This window comes from Medicago sativa, chromosome 6, assembly GCF_051527215.1.
Source record: "Medicago sativa cultivar Bolivia chromosome 6, Bolivia_mono, whole genome shotgun sequence".
NCBI lineage: Eukaryota > Viridiplantae > Streptophyta > Magnoliopsida > Fabales > Fabaceae > Medicago > Medicago sativa.
The window spans coordinates 87,107,805-87,133,407 of NC_140754.1; the positions used below are offsets into that span (position 1 = coordinate 87,107,805).

A 25,603-nucleotide genomic window follows, 5' to 3' on the forward strand; every position below is an offset into this window, starting at 1 on the left:
GATTTATAAAAAAAATAAATAAACATGTCCTTTTACGTCATTTTATATTTATCAGCACTTCAACAACTAATTTTACCAAACACATTTTTATTTTAATAAGCTAACTTTTCAGCTATAAGCTACCAGCTATCAGCCATCAGCTATAAGCTAGCTTTTCAGCTATAAGCTAGCTTTTCAGCTATCAGCTAGCTTATCAGCTATCAGCTAGCTTATAGCTTATTTTTACCAAACACACCCTAAGGCTGTGTTTAGTAACAAAAAAAAGCTAGCTTATGGCTTGTTGGATCAAAATGTGTCGTGTTTGGTAACAAGCTTTTCTCGTGAACTTATAGCTGTTTTTGAAAAGCTATTTCAAGTAGCTTTTTAGCTTATAGCTGATAGCTTCTTATAATTTCTTCCAATTTTGACCTTGTTTATTTCATTTTATTTTTTTAAAATAAAAAAAAAAACCACCCACACGTTCCACGTTTTATAACTTACGGCATCCCGCCTCACAACTTCCTAGTTATATATTGGTAGTGTTTTATTGTTCACTATTTTTTAATGAGCTTGCATTCAATTCATATAATATTAAATTTTAAATAAAACATGTAATAAATAAATAAATAAATAGTGAATTAGTTAAATAAAATTCGTTAAAAAATGAAAATTCGTCGAATAAAAAATGTCAATTGAATTCATAAAACACATTTATTATTGTGAAGATGAAAATATTTTCAAATAAAATTAAATAAATAAAAACAAATACATTAAGTAAAAAAAATTACATATATATTTTATAAAAAAATAAATAAACAAACATATCCTTTTATGTTATTTTATATCTATCAGCTACTTCGACAACTACCTTTACCAAACACTTTAATTTTAATAAGCTAGTTTTTTCAGCTATCGGCTATCAGCTATCAACCATCAGCTATAAGCTAGCTTTTCAGCTATCAGCTAGCTTATCAGCTATCAGCTAGCTTATAGCTTATTTTTACCAAACACACCCTAAATTGCAACTTCCATTCCTAGTTGAAATAGAATCCCACTTTCTTCTATTCCACATTCTAGTCCCATTTTTAGGAAAAGGAGTTAACAGAGGAGTTATTATTTATAACAACTATCCATTATTCCCTCACACATGCATTCCACGATCAGTTTTCCCTCACTTAACCCAAAACCACTCACTTTTATTCCTCATCATTTGTTGAATTTGGAACTTAGAAAATAGAGAAAGACAGAGAGAAGAGAGTGAAAAAGAAGAACACTTTGGAAGATGGAAGAAGGGCCAAGAGAGATTAGAGTCCACTTTAAGAAATTCATCATCACCAAGTAAGAACCATTCCACTCTTTTCTCAAACTTTACAATTCCATTCCAAGTCTAGATTCTTTTTCCTTCTGAAAAATATTAGGCTGGAGAAAAGTTAAACCTGTGATCGATTAGAATGTTTATGTCGATGAATTTAAGTTGTTTAGAAGCAAACCTTATTGACCTTATAGTGTTAAGTTCTAGAAGTTTTTTATTTAGGATCTTGTAATTCATAGAGGAGAAATTCTTGCGGTAGAAATGATAGAATTTTGTATATGAAGGGTGATACGTATACGAGTTCCTTGAACCATTTTAATGTAGCCCGAAAACATAAAATCAAGTATTCAAATGAGTTGAATTTATTTTCTTAACTATTAGAAATATGTAGGGTTCATGAATCTCAATGTTTGATAAATCTTGTCGTCATAGTGTTACTCTCTATTTTGAAAAGAAAAGAAAAACATATTGTTTTGATTAGAATCGAGTCATAGGCTGAAAGAAGCAAAAACTTTGGATTAAAAATAAAATATACATATTAGTGATAATTACTGTCGAAATTAATTTTGTAGTTTAGTTAGTCTTAGCACTGAAAAATTAGTGTTGAATCAATTGTGAAGGTATAGAGGTAGTAGAACCAAGACCGCTGCTTAAGAATTGTCGTTGCGAAGGCAAGGGCATCACTCCACTGTGTTGTGATGATTATCATAGTGATGTTGTTTTGGGAATGAATGTTATGTGTTATATATTGGTGATGTGATAATTATCTTGGTGGTGTTGTTTTGGCATGAATATTATGTGTATTATTTCCGTGTTGTTTTAATATAAATACTATTTGTTTATGGGTAAATAACCTTATGTAACTAAATGGTGATTCAAAACTATATCCAAAGGTGGGATATTAGAATTTTGATTTTAGGAGATTACCCAACGGTGGGGTATTTACGGAGACATTCATGCATTAGATGACTCAGACAAATGCCCAATGGTGGGGCACTGACCATCGAGTTTTAGGAGTTACTACCCAATGGTGGGGTAGTGGCGATTCATATGCATTAGGTGATTCAGAATAATGTCCAATGGTGGGGGCACTGAACATCGAATTTTTGGTTATCTTTTGTTTAAATTTATATCTGCATGCATATTTGTACTATGTTTGTTAGTTGGAGATGACCCTTATTTTTGGACAGATGACCGTCAATCCGTCTTTCCTCCTTGGCGATGACGCCGAGGAGGTAAAGTGATCTAGTAGATGAAGACGCAAGTAAATGGTGGTGCACATTTGGAGGCTTGATATATTCCGACACCGGTATTAGCCTTGTTGAGAAACTTTTCACAAGCATCCAGAACTTTGACCAGTTAGGGGTACTCTTGGGTAGAAAAAGGTCAAGTGCCTTGTTCGTAGGAAAATTTATATTTTTGATGTAAGACAACTCTGATTGACTATTTTGAAAATTTAAAGAGAAACTTATTTATTGATTTATTTTAAATTCGATGAGTTTTACGTTACTTTTATTATTAAAAAAAAAGAAAAAATTGTCTTTTCACCATGAATTTTACTAATTAACGTCCGAAAATTTTGGGTCGTTACAGCTGGAATCATTTCCTGAAGTTTCAGGGATTACTATAAGAAGTTATACCTCACTAGATCTGTAAGAAGTTGGTTTCTATTGGAGATGAGAAGTTTAGAATCGGTGGGTTTCTTTCTGTTTACAGTTGATTAGATTTTTGTAGTGCATTTGGAGAGGTATTCCCTTCTCTAAGATGAGTTCATTTGAAAGAGTTAGCCTTGATGGAGAAAAGTGATGAGCTAGAAGAACATATCAATTCCAATGAAGATGAATTTTTGTAAATTTTAGTTTTAACGTTCATATGTTTTTATATTTAAACTCAGATAAAAAATTGTTGTTTTAAGGACCAATTGATACAGAAAAATACCCGACTAAAATTGGTAGTTGCTCTTTGAGTTCTCTTTATAGTATAGGTTTAAACACAAGAACTAAATTCCTAAGATATTCTTGGTTAAATTCCTAACCACTAGTGTGTGTGATTATTGTATAACAGGTAAGTGGATATGCAAAAGTTGTAAAAATATGAATCATGTGTTCATCAAAAAGCCACATGAACTAAATTGTATCTATCAACTGGACTTGATAGCTACTCAGTTTATTAATAACAATCAACACGTAATACTTTGATAACTAGAATCATAACATACAAATCATAAAAGAAAAAACATAATTATTTGCAATCATCTTTTGAAAGTGCTCTGTAGTAATTGCAGTGATTTTGGAAAAATGAATCACAACATACCCAGCAATGCCATATGCCCCAATGCACTTTTTTCCACAATATTTGTGACGCTGCAATTTGGCACTTCAGCCTTGTCGTACATTTTCACTGCAAAAATATTGGAGGGGAAAATCTTTGTTTGAAATTGCTGGTGTGGTTGGAACGCCTCTTCTCATTGATGCACTACATAAGGGACCAAAGCAATTCACTATAGCTGTGTGTATGGTGAAAGATTGTTATCCGATTCATCCAAACCAGTTTGATCTACGTTGGTTTCCTCAAAGGAATGACCAAGGCTTTCTTCTACCTTCATTGAGAAACCAATTAACAAGAAAGCAATTATATAAACGTGAGAAAAAATTGCTTTTATAAAAGGCTAAAACTCACTTTTTGCCCCCTAAGTTTGCAAAAGTTGCGATTTTGGCCCCCTATTAAAAAAAATAGCATTAGTGACCCCATATGTTTAGGGAAATATGCTCTTTTGACCCTCTAACATAAGAGAAATATGCTTTTTAGACCCCTTATCTTTAGAAAAAGTTGCAATTATGCCCCTTTTTTGGGACACGTGGCCTCTTCTCAGTAATTTTTGTACGAAGGGGGCCAAAAATGCTATTTTTTTTAATAGGGGGCCAAAATCGCAACTTTTGCAAACTTAAGGGGCAAAAAGTGGGTTTTAGCCTTTATAAAAATAATTACTTTTAAAAGGTACAAAATAAAATAATAAGCGAATATCAAAGTACGATTTGAAGAGTAAGTCCAGAATTAAAACCAAAACAAGATGGAAGCTATACCTCCAGAGGTAGGGAAACAGAATCAAAAGATTTGAGATCCTCAGAACATCCTCTGCTTGGTTTAGACATGACCACTCTGTTGTCCAAATCATCACTGCCTTTTGTGAGTGTAAAGCCAGGCAATCCTGAGAATATGACTTTTATGTACCAGAGTATTAATAACATTTGGTTGAATACTCATGGACAACCATTACTCACAATCAGATGGTGTACATTCTTTCTGCCATGTGCTTTCACATTCTGGGGTATCTAGGAAGTCAGACTCAAATGTAAGTTTAATTTCATTGGAAGTTGATGAAAGTTATGTTGACAAATTTACAGATCCATCTTTCAAAATCAAGTGACAAGCATTTATATCGACACAGAAAAATTAAAATCAAAATTAAATTGATGAAATCAATTCTTTTGCAGCACTCGTACTTTCAAACTTCTTTACTTAACTAGAAGAACACAAATAAAAATATCTGAGCTATACCAAAGAACAGTTAAAAAAAAAAAAAAAACTCAAGTGTAACCAGTTGCCACAAAATCTGACAATCATCAACAACATTTTCAACTAAATCTCATTAAATAATTTTTCATTATCATCAATACATTTTCAACCAAGTATAACATGCTTACACAATCATCAACCAATTTTAAACCAAGTATAACATGCTTACAGATATATAACTCAGACACAAGTCACATAACCAATGAAGTTCCAGAAATCCCTCAGGCTAGATTTAAAATTCCAAACTTTTAGCATCTAAAATAACAATTCAAATCAAAGCAAACGACCGAAAAAGATCCCATATACCACTGTTAAGATAGCATAAATTACTCCGTCAAATACACAGCGGCGAAGTTCGCAAAAAATTTATGCAGGGGCCAACTATAAAGAAGAATTTTTTTTGAAAACATACGTATTAAATTTAAGGATAAAATATATTTTAAGTCCTATAAATTATAATTTTTTAGGTTTAGTCCATAAAAAAATTATTCAACTTTTGTCTCAGTTTTTTAAAATTTTACAAAAAAAAAGTGTTTTTAGTCTTGAATTTAATCTATAACAAAAAATTAAGGACTAAAATTAACAAATCTTAGAAACTTAACATAAAAATCGCTATTTTAAAACGTTGGGCAAAATGCATTTGAAGAACTCAATTTCATCAATAACTGCATGTTTAATAATAGATTAGTAATGTCTTTTCAAATGTAAATAAATAGGTTATTTGCAAGATACTCATTGTCCATTTAATTTGTATACGACTATTGTCTTGATAATTTTTATTGTTGAAAAAGGTTTCTCATTGTTGTTATTGAGACCGAAAGTATCAAACCAATACAAATAAATCTATCAATTTTGTAGTAGTTTTTTTACTTTATTATTTATGCTAATTTTTGCAATTAAACTTGTTTGGGGTAGCTCAATGTTTATTATTTGCGGTAGCCGGATATAAATACATACCGACTAATTCAAGAATAATATTTTTTTTGGGGTAGCCAAGGCTACCCCTCCCATATGAAGGGCTACGCCCCTGCAAATACAGAAAATACAATTAAGAAGAGAAACACCTTAAAAAAATGTTACCTCAGGGTGCATATTAAAAAAACTAATCTGGAATTAACATCAAAGAGGCAAATCAGAAGACTGTTCGGAGTGATCTTCAAATCTGACTTCATACACAAGCTCTTCTTATCAACAACAACCACCTTTTCAATTTCTATACCTTCGGGAAGTATATTCTTCATTTGCGCGAGATGAGCATTGGAGAACTTTCTGAAAATAAAACAAACTACCGTTATTCCAAAAACAAACACTACAGTCCCTTTCTTAATCTATTATTAAAAGGAAATGGATCCTCTATAAGTGAATATCTGGTTTCACGGTCAGTTTGCCGAAACCAAGGTGGAACCATGAGTTTGTAAAAGATCCAAAGCGTAGCTTATGCAAAATCATGGTGGCACAACGTCATTCAGTCAAACTCACTGTGAATCTAAACATACACTAAACAATATCATCGATTGAAGAAATCCAAAAAATCACCATTTAAAGTGGCCGTAATTGACACAATCCATATTTCACAAATTGGTCATGAAAGTTGTCAAAAAGTTTACCAACACAATCCATATTTGACAACACTATGTCTAAAATTTACCTGCACATGGTGCACTTACACACAAACACATACACGTATAAAGATTCTTTAAACTTATGAAGCACAAACACTCACGCATCGACATTGATAATAATTTGAGAATATGACATAATTCAATGTAACCACATGTGTCGGTGTCAACACTGTTCGAACACACCTTCGATCAGAAATGTCGGTGCTACAAAGTTTTAACCAAGGAAAATATCAAAATACAACCTTAAAATGGATAGTATCTTTATATTCCATAAATTAATTTGGGGGAGTTAAAATAATAATCACCTCTTAGCAAGAACATCAACCTTGTGTCAAATATTTGAAAAGTTGGAGACTTTTTACCCCGATGCAACAGTCTAGTGATAGGAGGGCTTTTAACAATTATTAAAACATGGATAGTTCAACCAATAATTGTGATTTGGTGAATACATAGAAAAATATATCACAAAATTATGAAACAAATTAACATCCTACAACACTATAGGAAGAAAATTTTATGACTTTTGGGTAAAATGAATGATATACTTACTTCAACATCGCGAGTGTAACACAATGTTAGCATCATACTCTGGGTTGGTGAAGCGAATATCCTTCATGCTACTTTTCTCTTTCAATACATGGATTCCACTTTTCTGGCATGGTAATCCAAAATCAACCTCTGCATGGTTCCACAAATTTTCTGAAAGTGCTTTGTCAATGTTATCATTGAAGTTTTCCATTTTCAAATGAAAAAGATGCAAATGATACGTATTCGGCTGTGATTTCGTAGCCATCTTCAAACTATTTGTATAGAAAAATGTATTGTCGTTGATGATCACTCTTACAACACAAAGTCGAGAACCATACCATGTTATTGGAGAAATGACACAGAGTAATTGCAGGAAACATGTTACTATACCAGAAAGAAATCGACAATCCTGCCTCGCATTGGTGGTTAAACCACTGGAATATTTGTCCGTGGAAAACGGAAAACGGAACAAAGTGTTTCCGTCCTCATGTAATTTCTGTTATTCATATAAAAGAAGGGTTTCACTTTATAACAATGTATCCATCAAAACGCCACATAAACAAAATTGTAACTATCAAATATCAATTGGACTTTAATTATTTGTTAGCTACTCCATTAATTAATACTCCCTCCGTTTCAAAATGAGTGTCGTTTTAGGTGTTTACACACATATTAAGAAATGCAATGATTAAGAGAAAGAGAATGGTTATTTTACCAAATTATCCTTATTAACTATTGGTTAGTTTTAAAAGTAATACTTTGGAAGTAGTGTGCTGAGTATTAATTGGAGGGTACAATTGAAAAGAAAAAGTTATTATTGCATTGGAAACTGAAAGCGACACTCATTTTGAAACAATTTTTTTTGGCTAAAGCGACACTCATTTTGAAACGGAGGGAGTAACAATTAACGAGAAAACACATAATATTTTTAAAATTAGAATCATAACATACAAATCATAAAAGGAAAAACTAAATTGTTCATAATTATCTTTTGAAAGAGCTTTGTAGTAATTGGAGTGATTTTGGAAGAATGAAATAAAGTGAACCACATTAATCTCAGCCAGCAACGTCATATCTCCCAATGCACTTTTTCCATGGTATTTATGACGCTACAATTTGGCGCTTTGGCCTTGTCGTGCGTTTTCACTGCAATTCCACAATCCTGTCGCCAAGCACTAAATTGTATTTGTGTGATTTTACCTCCGCATGATGATGGTCAGGATGATATCTGTATATGGTCAGGTGTTCGTTTAGGGAAATTTTTCAGTGTTCAGCGCCTATTACCTATTGTGTAACGCTACTTTTCTTGACTGTGATGTTTTGGGTAGTTTATGATGCATGACAGGCTTCGATCTTTGATTGTTTTGACCAACAAAATTGTGTAAGAGAAAAAAAAATATGAAAGTTTGAGATAAACTCATACCAATGGTGTGATGAGAGAGAACTGGAGAGAAAATGGAAAGATAATGAGGAGAGATAAAAATGATAGAGAGATGGAGAGAACATTCAGGGTAACTGACCACAATGTCATCGAAACTAAGAATCCAAATCAATTCAATTATTTCTAAATAAACAGAAAATCAAGCATGAATAAAACATCACCATGACATTTGCTCTAATGGCTCGATTGGTTTTCAGTTTCCATCACCAATAGAGATGGAAAAATGGAAATATAATATATAAAAGTAAAAGAATAAAAATCTGTGTTTACTTTTCTTGCAGTCCCTTTATGTGCCAGCCAAGACCTTCACCATAGCTGGTTGTTGTAACCAAAACAATTCCCTTGCTATGCACAACATTGCCAACAATCATTTGCAACACAGCAATTAACACTCATTAACCATTCGACAAAAACTCTTCACTCATCTTGTTTGATCACATGGCTGAGAAGTTTTGATTGAACAGAGTACGGATCCAACACATTCTTGATGCTACAAATGTTACAGGTTTCATGAACTATAAGAATAAGAACATAAAGAAAATTAATAAATAACTACTTTGAAGTAAACGACAGAGGATTTTGGCTCACAACAAGACTAACTAATGTCATCAAAAGTTCTGCTATTCTATCAAACATAAATTCAGAATTCTATGTTTTTTGTAGTCCAAAGAAGGCTGGAATTTCATGTTAAGCCTGACTCAAATTTTCACATCCCTAAACAAGACTGATACTTTAAAAGCACAAATATTTATTCAGCGGTAAAAAGAAAAAGACCCACCATTACATAGTGTCTCCAGAAGAAACCACCTTCTTGCAAAACCAGTTTGATCTACGTTAGTTTCCTCAAAGGAATGACTAAGGCTTTCTTCTACCTGCATTGAGAAACAAACAAATTAACAAGAATGAAAATACTTAAACGAGAGAAAAAATTGATTTTAAAATAAAAATTGCTTTTGAAAGGTACAAAATAAAATAATAAGTGAATATCAAAGTATGATTCTAAGAACAAGCCCAAAATTAAAACCAAAACAAGATGGCAGGTATACCTCCTGAGGTAAGGAAAAAGAATCAAAAGATTTGCAGTCCTAAAAACATCCTCTGCTAGGCTTAGACATTTCTACTCTATTGCCAAATCATCGCTGCCTTCTGTGAGTGTAAAGTCCAGCACTCTTTGCAGGCTTAAAACATGATGTAGAAACTATCAGTACAAGAGACAATTTTCAAATCAGGGCTTTCCGAACTATTGCAGCTACAGAATGTGGAGGTGAGATCTTATGCACTTGTGTATTAATAGCATTTGGTTGAAAACACATTTGGTTGAAAACAATGAAAAGCGAAAAATAAAATTAAAGTAATGAAATCAATTCTTTTACACAAATCAGTTACAAAAATGTAAGCTTAGCTAGTAGCCACAAATTCTCATATACTTTCTCTAATGTAAAGCTAGCCAACAAAATTTGTACATTAATGATCTTTTCAAAATTTGTGACACCCAAGACAAACACTATGGCATGTTTGGATTACATTAGTTGAACTTATCTACTGACATAAGTTTTATGAGAGTGTTTGGATTACATTAGTTGAACTTATCTACTGGCATACATTTTATGACACTGTTTGGATTAGTTGAACTTATCTACCCAAGACAAATACTATGGCATGTTTGGATTTCATAGGCTTTTTTCAACTTATTTTTATAAGTTCTCCAATATAGTTTATAAAATGGCAATTAAACGTTATTTTATCTTTTGTTACTAAAATAGCATACGCAAGCTCATACATAAGCGCTTATTATGATAAGTGGTTTATCCTGTTACCATAAAGATGTGTATCCTCAAGAAGATAATTTTTATGATGCATGTGCATATGATAGAATTCTAAATTTAATAAACAGGTCTAACTCTTAAATATTAGCCACCAACAGAATTATCTAATTTCACTACAAGAGACTAGCTCTCTAAATGCACTGAAAAACTCAAATCTTCCGTAAACAGAAAGACTTAGATCTCTGTTTAATAGACATAATCACTAAGAATCATTGTACTTTGTAATTATCAAAACTAGGAAAAAAAATCAATATTTCTGCATGCAGATGCCAACTTGTCATTAAAAAACGTATAATTGTGAATTGGTGAATACATAAAAAGTCTATCGTAAAATTATGAAACATACTAACATCGTAAAATATTACAGGAAGAAAAGTTTATGGCAATTTGGGTCAAATGAATGATATACTTACTTCATCCCGAGTGAACACAACGTTAGCATCATTCTCTGGGTTGATGAATTGAATATCCTTCATGTTACTTTTCTCTTTCAATACATGGATTCCACTATACATGAATGGGAACCCAAAGTCAACCTCTGCATGGTTCCACTTATTTTCTAAAAGTGCTTTGTCCATATTATCATTGAAGTTTTCCACTTGCATATGCAAAAGATGCAAATGATATGTCCGTGGTCTGTTAACAGTCCAACCAAGTGTATCGAAAAATGTAATTCCGTTGATGATTACTTTTACAGGATGGTAAGAATAACTCCATGTATGTGGAGAAACAACACAGAGAGCTATGGCTGGAAATTTTCCACAAAACCAAAAAGAAATTGACATTCCTGCCTCGTATTGGTGGTCGAACCACTCTGGAATCTTTGCCCGTGGCAAACGAAACCGAGTATTTCCAGCCTCATGTAATTTCTATTAGTCATAAATAATTAGTGTAAGTTTAACTATATCAAGAAGAATATAAAATGCATTACAAATAAAAACAAAAAAAATCATAACCTGATTTAGTAATTTGCTTTTGCACGATGAAGACAATGACTTGCAGTTTAGTGCAGATAACTCTCTTAAGCATGAAGGAATCCCTTTAATTTCGTTAAGTTCCTCACAATCATCCAAGACAAGGTTCCATAAAAATTGACACTTTTCTATAGATTTAGGAATAATTGTGAGTTGATTGTTAGTTAGGTGTAATTCTTTCACATTGGCAAACAACATAAGAATTTTTGACAATAATTCATCTGAAAGTTTAGCGTTCTTGACACAAATATACTTTACATTTGAAGATTGCATTGAATTCACTTTTTCTTCATTCATGATGGTAAGCTTAGGATCATTTCCATCATATCGGTCATAATACTCACAACCACATGGGTGAAATGTTGGAGGCTGAGTAAGATTGTGAAATGGAAATGGTGATTCTTTACCGGGAGTGACATCCAAGAGGAGTCCTGGAAAACTCTCGAGACTATAACAACATGAAAGATTGAAATTTTCCAATGAAGTCAAACTAAGTTGTGGCATACTCCTAAGCATGATGCATAATTCAATATTCACGAATTTAAGTTTATCCAACAACCCATCCCCCACACTTGAAAAACACTCGAGCATAAAACAATTTGAAAGGTCAAGTTCTTCTAGCAAATCCAACTTAAGAGGTGGAATACTTCTGAGATTGTGACAATTTTTAACAAGCAGGGTTTTAAGTTGTCCAAGAAACCCGTCCACCACAAGTGGAAAATTCTCCAGACTATTAACAACATGAAAGGTCAAGTGTTTCTAGTGAATCCAACTTGAGAGGTGGAATACTTCTGAGACTGAGACAGTTTGTAACAAGCATGGTTTTAAGTTTTCCAAGATACTCGTCCACCACAAGTGGAAAACTCTCAAGACTATGACAATTTGAAAGTTTTAGTGTTTCCAGTGAATCCAACTTGAGAGGTGGAATACTTCTGAGATTGCGACAACTTTTAACATTCAGGGTTTTAAGTTTTGCAAGAAATGTGTCCACCACAAGTGGAAAACTCTCAAGAGTATCACAACCTGAAAGTTCTAGTGTTTCTAGTGAATCCAACTTGAGAGGTGGAATACTCTTGAGACTAAGACAGTTTGTAACAAGCATGGTTTTAAGTTTTCCAAGATATTCATCCACCACAAGTGGAAAACCCTCAAGACTATGACAATCTGAAAGTTCCAGTGTTTCTAGTGAATCCAACTTGAGAGGGGGAATACTTCTGAGATTGCGACAACTTTTAACATTCAGGGTTTTAAGTTTTCCAAGAAATGTATCCACCACAAGTGGAAAACTCTCAAGACTATGACAATCTAAAAGTTCTAGTGTTTCCAGTGAATCCAACTTGAGAGGTGGAATACTTCTGAGATTGCGACAACATTTAACATTCAGGGTTTTAAGTTTTGCAAGAAATGTGTCCACCACGAGTGGAAAACTCTCAAGAGTATCACAACCTGAAAGTTCTAGTGTTTCTAGTGAATCCAACTTGAGAGGTGGAATACTCCTGAGACTGTGACAATTTTTAACAAGCATGGTTTTAAGTTTTCCAAGATACTCGTCCACCACAAGTGGAAAACTCTCAAGACTATGACAAATTGAAAGTTCTAGTGTTTCTAGTGAATCCAACTTGAGAGGTGGAATACTCCTTAGCTTGATGCAATGTCTAACACTCATTATTTTAAGCTTATCACCAAACTCATCTATCACAGGTGAAAAATTCTCAAGATTACTACACTCTGAAAGATAGAGTTCTTCTAGAAAAGGTAACATGAGAGGTGGAATAATTTTGATTTCGATGCATTTTACAATTCTCAAGATTTTAAGGTTACCTAGAAAACCTATTGATTTATCAATTGCAGTTAGTGTCTCACAATATTGTATTGAAAATTCTTCTAAATTTGGGAGACCAGATATATCAGGTATTTGTGCTAAAGCTTCACTTTTATTGAGATTTAAAACTCTCATATTCTGGAATTTCTGCAAAAAAATGGAAACATAAAAACATTGCAAATAAATAACTAATATTAAACCATATTTATTAATTTAAGATAAGAGATATAAATATGTTACACTTGCCTTTGTGAGAAAGACCTCCCACTCCAATGGATTGAGATTGCTACATTCCAGCACTCTTAAGGGCTCGTTTGATGGTCAGGATAGGATAGATGCATGATATGATATAAAGTTGGATAGAGATAGGATATGATAAGGACATGATAAACATTAATCCTATCATGTGTTTGATGCGCACATGATAACAAACATGATATCATTATAATTAAATGAAAAAATTGCTCTCATAATTAATTAAATATTATAAAAATGGAATGTTATTAATTATAATAAAAAATGCATGCTATTATTATTTTAAAAATGACAATATTTTAAAAATGGCAAAATATCTGGATAATAAATAAGGAATGATCTTCTAATCTCATTAGGATAATTTCTAACCCAGCCTATACTCAGGATAGAAATTACAAAGGAAAGTCAGGATAGGATAGAAAAATGGTTTATTTTATCCTATCCCTTTGGTGCATCAAACATGAGATTTAAGCAGGATATGATTAATGTATCATATCCTGTCTCCCTATCCTGACCATCAAACGCACCCTTAGACTATTTGGAAGATGTTTGGGATTTTCAGAAAAAGAAACAAAATCATTGAAAACTAGTGTTTTGAGATTTTTCATTCTCTTGAAAGCTTCTCCATCCCATTCTACTCTAATCCAACAGTTGAAATGTATGATTTCAATTTTATTTGTTCCCTGTAAAAAAAAAAAGGACAAATCGATCAGCAGAATATATTTTTTTTTGGTTACAAGAGTGCTAACAAAAGAGAAAAGAAACAGAAAAAGGAAGACTACAGACTGCTAGCTTCTAACAAAGAGAGTGCCTATCGCATCAGCTCTAATAAGAGGAAGGAGGTCAGCTGGAGGCGATTGGTGTACGACATGGAGAGCATCCGAATTAGCACCTAATTTAGCGAAGAAATCCGCACATTGGTTTCCCTCTCTTAAAGTGTGATGAAGAGATATGTTCTGGCCAAGAAGCAGCTCTTTAATATTCTGGATTTGAGAGGCATAAATGTGGAAGCTCGGTGTGTTATTGTTGATAAGATTAACTGCAAAGAGGGAGTCCGAGTAACACATAACATCAGTCATGTTCAGACCAATAACCATATTCAATCCTTGCTGAATTGCTGTAAGCTCAGCCAGCAAAATGTCCGTCGAGTTCGGAATGAAACCGGAGAAACCTGAGATGAACAGACCTGCGTTGTTGCGAAGGACACCACCGTAACCAGCGCGGGGAGGGGTTCCAATGCAGCTGCCGTCAACGTTGAGAATGTGGCCCTGGTAGTTTCTGTTGTTCCATGTCACCAACCGGTCGGAATGGTTCGAATTTTCTGCACTATAAAAGGCCGAATTGATAGCAGCAGCTTCTGCAGCGATGTTGTTACAAATCTGGACTAGAGACAATTGTTCATTGCTAAGACACATTGAGTTTCGGTGCCTCCAGACCCACCAAAGGCCCGCTAAAAAGGTATTAGGTTGAGCACCAGACAAACCATGCCTGATCCAGTCATAAGCTGAACCGGCTGTGTCGAATTCAGCACCCATAAAACCGATTTTCTGCCATATGATTCTTGAAAAACGACAGTCCCTGACACAATGCAGGAAGGTTTCATCTTCTTCACTGCAGCGTGCGCAGGTGGGAGATGGAGATATGTTTCTATGGTGAAGCAGGGAAAGAGTTGGTACAGCATTTTGACAGGCAAGCCAGATGAGGAACTTAAACTTTTCCGGAGCCTTTATTCTCCAAATCCAGGACCAAGAGATATGAGGAAAGGGATCAGCTGTCGGGTCTCTGAGGTTGAGAAGCCAATTGAACCCACTTTTTGCAGAGTAGGTGCCGTTTTTGTTATGAGACCAAATTAAAGCATCCTCAATGGTATCATTAAACTGGGTGTGAATGTTGTTGATGTGATTTCCGATAGCTGAGGGGAGATTAGTGTAGAGGTGCTGAGTGCGGTTACCTGTAACGGAAAGGACATCTCTAACAGTTAAATGGAGGTCATGGATATCAATGATAGGAACATAGTTACCAATAGGCCCGAGAGGGTTCCAATAGCTGAACCAAAAGGAGGAAGAACCCGAACCAATACGACAAGTGTACCCTTCCTTAAGGATATTTTTAGCTCGGATTATAGAAGACCAAGTTGGAGAACTAATACTGCTGGCACTGGCGAGAAGAGTGTTGTGGCCACCTATGTATTTGTTCGAAAGGAGAGACACCCATAATTTGTTAGTTGACTGGACCAAGTCCCAGACCAGCTTACCAAGGAGACTAGTATTCGCTTCTCTAGCTGTTCGAATGCCCAATCCTCCAAGATTCTTAGGATAAGAAATTTTCTTCCAACTTACCAAGTGGATTCCCTTATTATTAGTGCCACGCCAGATGAAATTTCTAGTGGTTTGGTCTATGCTATCGCAAATGCTTTGGGGCAGCCAATTAATTTGCATGAAGTAGGAAGGAATGGAAGATAACACGGAGCTAGCTAAAGTCAATCTCCCTGTTTTATTGAGAAGCTTATTCTTCCAAGAAGCCAGCCTGTTTTGCATTCTTTCTATGATGAAGTTGAAATCGCTCCTCTTGGGCCGCCCTTTTAAGATGGGGAAGCCAAGGTACTTATCGAGAGAGGTAGTGCTCCGGATGCCGGATATGTTGGTGAGGCTATTGATCTTCCTTTGAGGAATACCTGTGGAATAAAAGGCTCTGGACTTGGAAAGATTTATCTTCAACCCGGACGCTTTGCTGAACCTGTCAAATAAATCAGTAACAAATCTAAACTGAGAGTTTCTTGCTTTGATGAAGAGAAGGACGTCATCTGCAAAGAGAAGGTGAGAAACTTGGGGCCCTGTGCCAGTTATTTGGATCGGTTCCCATTCTCCTTGAAAAACGGCGTTGTTGATAGCAAGAGAGAGTTTCTCCATACAAAGAATAAAGAGATATGGCGATAGAGGATCCCCCTGCCTGAGACCATGTGATGACTTGAAGGGAGGCATTTTGTTTCCATTCCACAAGATAGAGAAAGTAGAGGAGGTAACACAATGCATGATGAGCTTGATGGTGATGTCTGGAAAACCAAAATCCTGCAGGCAAGAATTAAGAAACTCCCAATTGACATTATCAAAAGCTTTCTCGAGGTCAAGCTTGAAAGCCACAAAGCCCTTTTTCTTCTTGGATCGTCTCATGTGATGAATAATTTCCTGCAAAACAATGGTGTTATCAGAAGTTCCCCTACCAGGCAGAAAACTGCTTTGGTAAGGGCCAATAATATTATTAAGAATAGGTCTGAGACGCTGAACCAAAACTTTAGTAATGATTTTGTAGACAATGTTACACAAACTGATGGGTCGAAAGTCTTTGAATGTATTAGGATGATCCACCTTGGGAATGAGAGCAATGAGCGTGTTTGAGATCTCCGGATCAAAGTGACCTGTTTGGAAGGCTGAGTGAACTAAACGAAAAATATCATCTCCAACTATGTGCCAATACTGTTTGAAGAAGATGCATTGGAAACCGTCAGGACCAGGGGCTTTGTATGGCTTCATGGTGTTAAGGGCAGCGAAGACTTCACTCTTAGTAATGGGTTTGGTGAGGGAAAGCTTGCCGAGGTCGTCAATGGTTGGTTGGTGGCCGGTAGAGAAAGTGCGGTTATTGGGAGGTTGGGTGTTGGTGAAAAGGTTTTTGAAATATTTTTGGGCTTCTTCTTGGAGAACGATGCTGTCAGTTGTCCAAGTACCATTAGGGAGCTGAAGTCTATGGATTCTATTTTTCCTTCTTCGAATAATAGTTTGAGCATGGAAGAAGGAGCTATTTTTATCACCAAATTTAATCCATTTTTCTCTAGATTTTTGGTACCACAACATCTCTTCTTGAAAAAGGATATGGTTATATTCACTCTGCAATTCCTTTTCAAGAATAGTATGTCTAGCTGAATCAACTCTCTCAAGGTAGTGTTGGACCCCCTTAAGTCTTTTTTCCACCTGTTTCTTCCTTTTGAAAATGTTTCCGAAAACTTCTTGATTGAAAGTGATAGAATTTTTCATGACATTTTTCAAGGCAGTAATAGTGTCATGGTTGGAAGAGGTCCAAGATTGACTTACCAAATCTGCATAATCCTTGTGGTCTATCCAGGCAGCTTCGAAACGGAATGGCCGAGGCCCTCTAACGAGTGGGAGGCCACCAAAACGGAGAAGGAGGGGATTATGATCAGAGTGCATTCTGCAAAGAACTTCAACAGAAGCTTCTGGAAAGGATACGCGCCAGTCAACATTTGCTATTCCTCTGTCGAGCTTTTTGGAAAGAATTCGAATACCATTTTGATTGCGATGCCAAGTAAAACGACCACCTGTAGTTGTGAGGTCAAGGAGGTTGCAATTATTCATGAAGTTGTAGAAGATGGCAGCTCTATTGTGGTTAAAGATTCCCCCTTTTTGATCACTCGGAAGAAGAGTTTCATTGAAGTCACCAATTAGCATCCAAGGGTTATTGATGGTGTGGCTGATGTTTGTTAGGTAGGTCCAAAGGTTGGGGCGCATAGTGTAGTTTGGGCTGGCATATACACAAGTGCAGGTAGTGGTAGCATCTCCACGGTGAAGGGAGAAGGTTATGGAGTATTGATTGGAATGGAGGACAGGTGATGTAATGTTCGAGGCTGAGTGTTTCAGAAGCCATATGCCTCCTGAATGGCCTGAAGCTTCTATGATATGAATAGGAGTATAGCCAATGTTGTTCCAAAACGCAGAGAGTCTAGCATAAGGAGTGTGAGTCTCAAGGATGGATAAAAAGGTTGGATTGAACCTTTGGATTAAGTCCCTCAAGTTCCTTTTAGCATTGCTGTTCTGTGCTCCTCTGATATTCCAAGAGAGAATTGAAGTATCTTTGAAAGCTTCCATAACAAAACTAATAAAAATAAAGTGTCTAAGGAAGGACACTTCAAATAGCCATGTCTTCATCAGTCTGGGAGGGTGATTCATATATTCCAGTACTGGCTGTAGTGTCAATCTTCGCATCTCCCTCCATACTTTGGGCAAACATGGATTCTTCATCAGTTTGTATGGAATTGGTTTTGGCAGCAGAGTCTGTCGAACGGTTTTGGATAGGGGTGGAAAGACTAGTGGCATTGTTGTAGTTACTTTCATGAATGGGGTCATGGTTGAAGAGAGTATCATGAGTGTGTGGGGTCAAATTGTGGGCCGCATGGGATGTTGAATTTCCAAGAGTGTGCTTCACGTGGGAGTTTGTGTTGGTTAAGGTGGGGTCCTGTTGATTGGTTGTTAAAACATTTTGTGTGTTGACTTTTTGAGTAGCTAATGATGGCTTAATGATTGGGGCATGCATGTTATCTTCCTGTCTAGGCCGTTTAGGGATAGATGGACGACTTGGAACATCACTTTTTGTGGGTCTTGGTGGCAGTTTTTGACCAGTTGGACTGGGTTTATTTTGTGGGGTCCAGTTGGAAAGGGCAGAGAATTTATTTGTTCTTTGGGTCACGTTTTTGTGGGCATTGATTGGGGGGTTAGAAACTGTTTTCTTTCTTCTTGTGACAAGGAGCCAGTCACCATGTAATTCATTAATTTCTCCTTCATGACTAATTAAATTTCCATTAATTGCTGATAAATCATTTTGATTGGAAATTAAGTCATTACCGTTACTGTTACCCGAAGCTGGAATGGATGGGGAAGGCATGGCGGTTGCGGGCTGCTGATGGGCGGTTTCTTGGTGGCTGGCCGCGGGGCTGTGGTGGTTCGGGGTCTTCTTTTCAGCGTTGGTTGCTATTCGAGGGCAATTCCTTCCCAGGTGACCGTAGCATCCACAGTTTGTGCAGATCAAGTGGAGACCTTCGTATTGGACCTTGTACCAATGGCCGTTTACCCAAATTTTTCCAACCACCGGTGCTGTAAGATCAACTTCCACGCAGACTCTTGCAAATTTTCCTCTTTCTACTTTCAGTGTGTTTGTGTCCACTTTTATTGGGCGACCAATTGCTGAAGCCATAGCAAGAAGGAAACTCTCGTCATAATAAACTAAGTTCAGTCCCGGGGAAACGTACCCATACCACCGTACTTTTCACTTTGGCTTCTGGTGAGGCGAATTCAGGGGACCAATGTGTTACTGCCAAGCAGTGGTCGAATATCATCCATGGCCCTCCAGTGATGACTTTTTCCTTGTCTGCGGCTTGATCAAATTTAACCATGTAGAAGCCATTATCGTTGTCCATAATTTCGAAGCTGCCTTGAGTTTTCCAAGCTTTGTGGAGACGGTCCTTCATGGTGTTGTAACCAAGATTTTTCCCTAAGAGCTTCACTACTAGCGCATCCCTCCAAGGTGTACACAGATCTTGAAAGGTTGAAGGGTCGACATAGACTTTGGGAAGAAGCCGGTTTCCATTTTCATGTTCGATGCGAACAAGCTTTTTCTCAATCATGTCTTGTTTTTCTCGGATAGGAATTTCATGGGAGGATCCCAAGAGTTTGTCTCGGAATGATAGCTTAGGGGTTGGATCGGGAGGTTTCTTTGTGTGGAGTAGGTTAGAGTCACTTTGAGCGGAGAAGACAAAACCAGAGCTCATTGCTTTCAACCACTTTGAGCGGAGTCGATCAGCAGAAATATATGGTAGAACTATATAACACATATTTAAAGATCTTTAAATATTATTTAGAGTTTAACTTATAAAACTTTACACTACGTATGTTTTTTTTTAGATGTTTTAATCATGAATTTGAGATGTTATACCACATATTTAAAGATCTTGAAATATGTCATTTAGCTCAGTTGGTAGGTATAATGCATAATATATATGCAAGGTTTGAGGTTCAAACCTTTACCACAAAAAAAAAAAAAAATCTTGAAAATTGTATGTTAAATTTTTTTACACATACATTTAATGATGTATTGTCACATCAATTAATATGACAACTCATCATTAAATGTATGTGACAACATATCATTGAAGGTATGAGTAAAAAAAATTAGACTCGTCTACATATATATTAAACTCATATAAAGGTAAAAAAAATTGTGATATTGTGACAATTAATAACATGAGCAATGCTACATCTCTAGAAAAATAACATAAAAAATTGTTCAAGAATAAAGAGCAGCCAATTACAATGCACTATTTGCCATAATTCAAGGAGGTGTGGCTGAAAAATAGGAAGTGAACAAATAAATCATGCAATTGAAACTTGGCAGTTGTGTCTTGAAAAATTCTTGATGCTATTTTTCTAGAGAAATAACATTTTCCTAATAACATTAATGATGTAGAAAGCTAAAAAGGTAAGTTAAGCATTAGCTATAGCTAGTAACAAGTTAAAGTTCAAGATGACAAGCCAAACCATCCATATCGTTATTACTCAGTGTATTTTCTTCTAAAACTTGAATTTTATTTTTAAAGGACCATAACCTACTAAGTTTCATAGGATCTTTAGGTGATTCTTGTCTAACAATTTATTTCCCCATATCCTCTACTAAATCATGTAATGTCACATTACATCTCACTTATTTTTATGATATTTTTCCACTAACACATTCATGTGATCTTTCATGATATCAACATGATGAGCATGGACATTTGTTCGACCGTTCTCAATTGATATCCTTTGAAGCTACATGCAATGTTAAGAAAAACAACCTTCTCTTCTGCCTGCAAGGCATCATAACTCATTTGTAGTGTCATTTGGATCTTTTTATGAGGAACTTTTTCATAACGATTTAGTGCTTCTTTAAATTGTTCTATTGTCTTTGTAGAAAAGTGGGAACCCATGACTTCCAAAGTGAGTGGATGACCAGAAGCATATGCATGGGCGGATCTAGGATTGAATTATTAGTGGGGCTAATCTTTATTTTTTTGAAGGATGTAAGATCTAAAGTTTTGGTTAAATAAATAACACAAATAATAACATATGTATTAATCGTAAAAAATCGTCAATCACTTTATTTCTTGTGTAGCGATGTTGTTCATATTTAAGTGAAATTTAAATTATAAATTATAATTTAAATAACAACATAAAAATGATAAAATAATTTAAATGAATGTTAAACTGGGAGTAAAAATTCTACGTAAGTTGCAAAGTCTTAATATATATTTATATATCTTAGCATATTAAATAATTTTTTTTGACGGAAAAAAGGATTTCATTAAGCAACCAAATCGGCTGCAATAGAAGAAACAATAGAAGGAGGAAATTCCTCAATCCAAACAGTACCCGAGGAAGTTAAAGCAAATTTAGCTAAAGAATGAGATGCCATATTAGCACTACGTTTAATATGACTCAATGAAAAGGAATTAAAATGGGAACTAAGACGATTACAATCAGCAACTACCATACCAAGGTAAGATTGATTATTTGAAAATTTGTGAAAACCACGGACCACGTTAAGGGAGTCGCTTTCAAACATCACCCGGAAAAACCCCATATCGAGAGCAAACTGAATCGCTAGCCTTACACCCAATGCCTCGCCAACATCAGGATCTGGAAGTGCTTCGGCCGAGGTTTGAACCCCAGACCTTTCATATTTTATGCATTGTCCATACCAACTGAGCTAAGCTCACGAAGACACTTAGCGCATTTAAATGAATTAGAAAAAAAAAGATTTAAATTTGCGACTTTTTTTTAATTCTGAAAATTAATTTCTAGATTTTTATATTTTTACAAAAAAAATCAAAAAAAAAATTCAATTTCAAAAGAAAAACTTGAAGATCAATTTTTTATTTTCGAAAAGTATTATCTAAGTTTTTGTTTTTTTTAATCACAAAAAATATTTTCCATAATTATTATTTTTCTACAAAAAATAAAAAAAAAATTCGAAAAAAATCTAAACTTTTTTTGTAATATCCCGTTTGTCAGTATCGGAATATTCCCATTCAAGCGTACTAGAGGACAAAAGTTTAAGGAAAGTAAGCGTAATGAATAATGTTTATTACGTGATGTCAGCTCAATATGGGTTAAGTATCAGTGTCGGATTTAACACGCTTGAGGCAAGGGTATAATGGTAATTACATGCTAAAGGATATTTATTTGGTTTTGGACACAAATATCTCATTTCCCCATCTTCTTTCTCTCTCTAGGTTAGAGAAAGAGTATTGCTCTCCCTTCTCTCTTCTCCATCGGCCTCCCTCTCTTCCTCAATCCTTTCCAAAATTTCTTCCAAAACAAGATTGATGTTGTGCAAGTTTTCCTCAAGAGTTTATGGTGTTGAAAGCTTGGTTTGGGGTTGTTATCACTACTTTTCCCTACCGAGAGATTTCCTTGAGATTAGGGTTTTGGTGAAGGAAGCTTTGGGTAGGAATAGAGATGAGCAAGCAAGAATCATGGTGCTTAGATTGCAAGAAAGAACAACAAGATTGAATGGTTTGAGCAAAGGAAGCAAGTGGATCAAAAGCTAGGGTTTTGGCTTGTTTGAGCTTGGGACTTGGAGCTGTCACAAGAATCATGTTTAGGTGAGTTCCTTAGATAGTTTTCCACCCTTGGGTTATGTGATTTACTCGTAAGGATGATATACATTCTAGGGTTTTAAAGTATTAAGATTAGTTGCCCTTTTCTTGCCAAGCTTGCTATACTTGTGAATACTTGTCTTGAGGCTGTTTTACAGGTTTTAAATGATCACTAGAGTCATAATATACATAGAGACACTTGGTTTTGAGGTTTTTGGGTCAAAAACACCATTTTTACAAGTGCTGGACTGTCACAACTCGCCACAGCGAGCAGATAGCTTGCTAGGCCAGCTAGACAACAGAACAGGGGGTCTTGCTCGCCCACATCTCGCCACAGTGAGCAAGCTTACTCGCCTAGGCGAGTAGAGAGTGTAGCAATGCACTTTTTGCTCACTTCAGGCGTTGTTGGTATGCTCCAGCTCAGTTTTTCTTCGAGTAGTCTTTTTATAAAAGTAAACCCCTCAAACCAAGGTCCTATTTGATAATCTTGAGCAAGGTTTTCTTGAGAAAGACGCAAGTATTGGACAAGTTAACAAAGCATGGCAAACGAGAGATGCTACGTTAAGAATCGGGTAGCACTTTAATCATTCATGAAAGGGAATTAAAGTAGAGCCTTGACATAGCTTGTCAAGAACTAGAATAGCTTGAAAAGAAATAGAATGCTGCGCATGAGCAATATGCTTGATAAGACGCGAAGTGATATAGAGTATTCTCTTCGCATAGGAGCTAGAGTGACCATACGAGTATGGCAAGACGTGAATTGATTAGATATCTCTTCACATAGTAAGTTAAGCAAGCATATAGTTTACCTTTAGTAGGATCATTTAAGGATCCGAGGTAAAGAGATAGCAAGTGTAGATAGAATTTTCATGCATGCATACACCAATACTTTAAAAGTTAAAAGTGCCATGTCACTTGTATTCCTTCCAAGGTTGGATACAAGGGGTTCTCATGATGGGAACGGGGTTAGCCGTAATGAACCCGCATGTCACGTAGTAAGCAAGATGTAGTTGTCGTGTCTCTTGTGATCCACACTAGGTTGGACTCAAGGGGTTCTCCATGGGGAATGGTTTAGCCGTAAGGGAGCCGCGCGTCACTGCAGGAGTGCCGTTGGTTATACCTTAAATAGGTTTCCATCGGTTAGAAGGGATTGTGCTCGGGTTTACTCCACCCCGGGGCTCTCCGTAAAATGAACTCAGATAATTGTTTATTTGTTCAACGCTAACCTAATGAATGAATCTGACTATGCATATTTATTAGACATGTATATGTTATTTCATAGAGCCTTGACGTAGATCGTCGAGATGTAATATCCCACCTATCAGTATCGGAATATTACCAGTCGATCGTGCCAGAGGATTAATGTTACAGAAAGAAAGTTTGACGAAAATGTTTATTACATGATGTCAGCTAAATACGGGTTAAGTATCAGAGTCAGATTTAACACGTTTAAGACAAGGGCATTTTGGTAACTTCACACGAAAGAGATATTTATTTGGTTTTGATCCAAAATATCTCATTCTTCCTTATCCTTTCTCTCTCTAAATTGTTGGCAAAGACTTTCTTCTTCTTCCCTCTCTTCTCCATCGCCCCTCACTCTCCTTCTCTCCATCAATCCTTCCAAGTTTATGTAATTGATGTATCAAGTATGGATGCTAGAAATTCAACAAGCAAGAAACAATTAGAATGAAAGGGTTAAAGCATGGTTTGGATTAGTGAGCAAGAATCATGGATGCTAGTAGATCAAGAGGTAGGGTTTGGTGATTGAAGCTTGGAGATTGTTGCAATCACTAAGTGAGTTCGTAGATAGCTTAACCTTCCTTAGGGTTGTGCAATTTTAGTAAGAAAACTTGATTTATGTTAGTTTAGTCATGATGAGAATTAGTACCCTTTTTGCCATTAATCATTCAAATTATGTTGTTTGTTGTTATGTAATTGTTCTAAACTGTTTTCTTTGTGTTCTGGGTGTTTTATGTGCATTGGAAACTCAATTTTGAGGTTTAGAGGTCAAAATCACGAATTTTGCAGGTCTGATACTGAATAACCTCGATTAAGCGAGAAAATCTCGCTCAAGCGAAATGAATGTCGAATCAAAACTGATAATCTCGCTTACGCGAGATGAATCTCGCTCAAGCAAGATGAATCGCGCTTACACGAGATTCCACAGCACAGCACTTTTTAACAAGAAAATTCATGAAATGCAGTGGTTTCGACAAAGCTTTCCCCTCCAGTCTCTTATAACTTTAAAAAACCCTCAAAGTCAAGTTATCATTGCACATTACACCTAAAGATATTGATAAAGAAATGCATGAACAACATCAAGAATTCCAATGACGAATAGCACATGAGATGTTATGATAGGATATGCAATATGTTCGGGTAGTGATAAACTAAGAAAGGGAAAGAATATAGAGCCTCGACATAGCTTGTTGAGAACTAGAATAATTAGTAAAGAAATAGAATGCTATGCATTAGTGATATTCTAGATAAGATGCGAGGTGATGTAGAGTATTATCTTCGCATAGGAGCTAAGTGACCAAACGAGTATGGCAAGACGTGGATTGATTAGACATCAATTCACAAAGTAAGTTAAGCAAGCATATAGTTTACCTCTAATGGGATTGTTTAAGGATCCGAGGTAAAAGAGATAGTATGAATAGGTTTAACCTTCATACATGCATAAGACTAAGACTTTTAAAGAAGTAAGTGTCATGTCTCTTGCTATCCACATTAGGTTGGATACAAGGGGTTCTCATGATGGGAACGGTTCAAGCCGCAAGGGGCCCACATGTCACTGAGTAATCAAGATGTAGGTGTTCGTGTCTCATGATGGGAACGATTCAAGCCGTA

At 35.7% G+C, this 25,603-nt stretch overlaps 2 long non-coding RNA genes and 1 pseudogene across 3 annotated transcripts in view; 1 reads left to right on the forward strand and 2 right to left on the reverse strand.

Annotated features, from left to right (window-relative positions):
• The first annotated feature begins 1,187 nt into the window (after positions 1-1,187).
• LOC146917799 (uncharacterized) lies at positions 1,188-2,781 on the forward strand. The gene is made up of 2 exons (XR_015014205.1): positions 1,188-1,317; positions 2,482-2,781. It is a non-coding gene; the product is annotated as an uncharacterized LOC146917799 (long non-coding RNA).
• Positions 2,782-3,396: 615 nt separating this feature from the next.
• Positions 3,397-25,603, reverse strand: part of LOC146917800 (uncharacterized) — a 29,329-nt pseudogene continuing 7,122 nt past the window's right edge. Inside the window, exons 3-9 of the transcript XR_015016688.1 lie at positions 13,866-14,018; positions 11,241-13,227; positions 10,959-11,153; positions 7,039-7,312; positions 5,948-6,136; positions 4,375-4,623; positions 3,397-3,890 (exon numbers count right to left, since the gene is read on the reverse strand). The product of XR_015016688.1 is annotated as an uncharacterized LOC146917800 (transcript). The remainder of the gene's footprint in view (positions 3,891-4,374; positions 4,624-5,947; positions 6,137-7,038; positions 7,313-10,958; positions 11,154-11,240; positions 13,228-13,865; positions 14,019-25,603) is intronic.
• LOC146917801 (uncharacterized) lies at positions 7,922-9,766 on the reverse strand. The gene is made up of 3 exons (XR_015015891.1): positions 9,505-9,766; positions 9,237-9,330; positions 7,922-8,948 (listed from the first exon to the last, which is right to left on the reverse strand). It is a non-coding gene; the product is annotated as an uncharacterized LOC146917801 (long non-coding RNA).